Raw genomic sequence first — 4,032 nt, 5'->3', positions numbered from 1 at the left:
TGATTTATAGTCTGGCTGGTACTTAAAATAAAAATACTAAGCACAATGCTTCTAAAAAAGCACATTAAAGTTTTCTGCATCCCTCCTCTCCCTTTTCTTTATGTTATTCTCAAGATTGTTGGTGACAATCTAGCAACATATTTGAAATAATTTAAATGAGCCTTTTTCTAAAAAAACACACTTGATTTCTTCCCATTAAAACAGTAAAAAAAACCTGTAACAAACCAAGTTCTTTTCAATTCATCCAGAAGTATTCATTACTGTTACCATGCTCCAAAGTAAAGACTGTGTCTACTACACCAGATCCGTAAAATAATCTCAGCAAACATCGTTTTTTTTCTACCTTGCCACTTGAGTAGCATTTTCTCAGGTAAGAGCAGGCATTCAGGGAAAAAGAAAGGCACTCTGTCAGGTAAAGGTGAATTTTATTGAAGCGATGGCCACAGGAAAAGGCCATCAAAAAATATTTGCAACCAAAACACCTATTCAGACTGGCGATTCTGAAATTACTACAGCAAATATATTTTTACCTCTTCATACATTTGGTTTCTCAGCCTATGGGTGTTAACTGTTATTTGCAAGGCTCTTAAGGGAGGTATTTTCATAGTACCAGTAATAGTACAACTAGCAGGTAGCTGAGGAAGTATTGGTGGACTGGGTGAAGCCAAGGCATAAGCCAAATGCAGCACAGGTGGTTAAGATGTCTTCAAGCCACTTACTACAAACTAAGGAGAGTTTTTAAGTATTCCTCCACTGTTTCAGGATATAGCGTGTTATCAAAGCAAGCAAGTGGAGGGTGATAGCCACAGAAAGATTTAAATAATCTAATCCTGTTATTCTCTCAATTACACTTCGAGGAAGGAGGGTCATGAAAGAAAAAGCAACTTTACTCTCCCATGTATCATTTCCAACACGAGTTCCCTTTGGCCATCCTGAATTCCAAATCCAACCATCCACATCTACATTACGGACTGATAAGCTCTCTCAATGAGAGCGTATTTCACTTGCACAGATGACTCTCCTCCCTCCCTTCTGGGGAAAAGGAACATGAAAGGCAAATAACCTGTTTCTAAGTCAGCACAGGTAATTAAAAATTCAGGCACAGTGCACATGCAGGCCTGGGAACTCTGAATCACTCCCACAGTGACAGCAGAAATCTCTTTTTTTCTTATGATGCCCTCCTTAGGCTTGGGCTGAAGGCAGGCTGATAGAAGAGTAAAAATTGGTCCTAAACTTGTAAAATCTTTGGAGCAGGTTTTACATTTGCTGGGAAACATCCTAACAAATATGGCACTGTAAAGAAAACAAAGAAACAAACAAGCTAGAAAGCAAAGTCAGCATAGTGCTCTTCCAAGAAGAGCACCACAGTATATCAAGAAGCAGCAGTACTAGTTAAAATTTTAAATTGCTTTTTGAAAGCAAATCACAGCTACAATGCTGTACATTACAAATGCAAATATATGACATATAAAAAGTTTTCTATGCAAAATAATCCTGCTTCCAGTCCACATTCTTCTATGCCATTTACTCCAAGTGTATATTAAACATCAATATATTTGCTTACAGACAGTTTATTGCTGCAAAGGTAAGTTCTGGCCATATTAGCAACAGAACACAGTTTAGTAGAAGTTATTAAAATATTTTTACATTAAGATCTTAATTTTCTATTGTAAAAAAAATATAGTAATGCAAGTTGTTCACTACATTCATAAGTACAATACTTGAGTTTTACTGAAAACAGTGAACATGCAACTCAGACTTGAAAGAAGTCAATAAGCAACTGATATTTAATACAGCCAGTGATATATGTTACTTGCACACATTTATTCACAGCTTACAGTGTTAAATAACCTATAGTTCTAAAATATGTGCATTTCAAAAGGAACTTGTCACACTACTGATAATTGAGCAGACATCGTGCAGAAGAGACTAAATCAGGTCAGCTGCAAACCAAGTTTGAACCAAGTAAGACAAAGCTGCACCCTTCATGTGCTTCCGTTTTTAAAACTCACAGCAGGAGAATGACTTGCACGTATTTATATGTGTATTTCAAATCTCTCCTGTCGCTCTGTTTCGGCATTCTTCTGAGTGACATTAACCAAATCCAGCTGTGAATAAGTGAGTTAGAATTCAACATCTGAGATCTGGAGCAAATCATGAATACTGAAGACAGGGTAATCATTTCAAAAGCAAATATAAGAAAGCCTAAACATAGCCTCATGTTTGCTATTTACATTTCCAAGCTACAGACATGTACAGGACTCATCCCCACACTACTATTTATTGGTTCTGCGATCTGAAACTCCGCAGATAGCATTTGCACCAGTAGCACAAACTATAAAGATTCCAGTTAAAACACATTTTGGAAAAGAAAAGAAAAAATAAAAAAGGTGTGTTAAGACTGTGAAAAAGAATTAAAATAAATAAAGACTATTGGCTTTGTTGACTGTGTACTGAAATATGTATAAGAAACAAAAAATTAAACCAAAAGTACAGTCACTGAACAGTTTATTCTCAATGTGTGTTGCCTTTCTGCTGTTCTTATGTCCACATTAATCTTGGCCCCATATAAGGCAATATTCAAGGAATGAGCATCATTTCCTCGGGGCCTTGACTAAGCTAGACAGGAAAGGAAGAATACTATTTAGCATTGATATGCGTACCGGGGAATGATTCGCTGTAAAGAACAGAGAGCGCGTGAAAAGTGAAAACGACAGAATGACTCTGTTCAAAAGGTAAGCAGGGTTTAAACATGTGTATGCATTTTAATAACTTATAAATAAATTAAGATGGTGAAAGGCAGCACGGACTATTAAGTGGAAAAGACTGAAGCCCCCTCCCCCAAAAAACAAATTGAAAAAAGGTGCTCTGTTGATAATAGAAGTAGCAATTCTAAGGCAGAGATTTATTTTTCCTGAAGAAAACCAAACATTCTTTTGAATAACCTGGAACAGGAATTATCTCTCATCTTTGCAAAACATTTGTGCAAATGATGCGTGCAAACACAGAGAAGCGAGAGAAGGGTATAAACATCTTCAACCATTAGAACATCTAAAAGATGCATCCATTGACAAAAAACTCTTTTCTCTCAAAAGTTTTTGGTAGGACTCTGATCTATGGACTCAGAATCTTCCTTTAGTGTCTTCAGTATGACTCAAGTCAGTATGAGTAGTCTTTTCAGCTGAGTACAGACATCACTAAGGTAATGAAACATTTCTCCATGGTCTTGAACACGAACTTCCATGTCAGGGTAAAATACCACAGCTGAAGCCCTTTCTCTCAAAGCTTCAGCTCACTTAGGACATCTGATTCTTGGAGCACTATCCCAAAGATGCCATTAATCCTACTACAGTATCATGCCCTAGGTGTGCCAAGCATTGCACTTCATGTCGTTTTAGGTACCCTCTACATTTTGTGGACCGTTGCCTTCATATTTTCAAATGAGCTTTTACAAAATAAATATAACTAAGACTAAAAACTTGGTCAAGTCAAAGCAGAAGTGCCACTTCTGTTCCTTAATGATCTTACATTTTGTAAGCACCACCAGAGAGGAAATAACTCTATTCTAATTTCTTCAACTTGCAGAGAATAATGCTAACCACACAGATTAGCAATCCAACAAGAAAACAAAACTGTGAAAAAAAACCTGTAAACATTTTAAAATGCTTTAAGTCTAACGTCTAATTATCCCTGCTACTAAACTAGTAAGTTTTGAAATCAGTATCAAAATAGCCATCACTGTTTTGTCACATTCTGTTTCCAAGCAATTTGGAATTAATTTGTCACTTCTCATTAAACTTCTGATCACCAGCTTTAACATTCACAAGAGGACTAGTACACTGCTGTCAGAGCATAATATAGGATGATCTTTCAGAGCTACTGAAGACTTCTTAGAAGAGCCTAAAAAGCTGGAAAAAAAAAACCCACGGAAATAAAAATCTGTAGTTCAATGCTACAACACCAACAGATTGTTCTTCTACATTAAGAGTTCTCTTTTGGCAACTGTGGAATGTGTTTAAAGGTTCAGCGTTT

Source organism: Apaloderma vittatum, unplaced genomic scaffold (genome assembly GCF_000703405.1).
Source record: "Apaloderma vittatum isolate BGI_N311 unplaced genomic scaffold, ASM70340v1 scaffold9700, whole genome shotgun sequence".
Lineage (NCBI taxonomy): Eukaryota > Metazoa > Chordata > Aves > Trogoniformes > Trogonidae > Apaloderma > Apaloderma vittatum.
The sequence above is the reverse complement of the archived record's forward strand: the minus strand, read 5'-3'. Positions refer to the sequence as shown.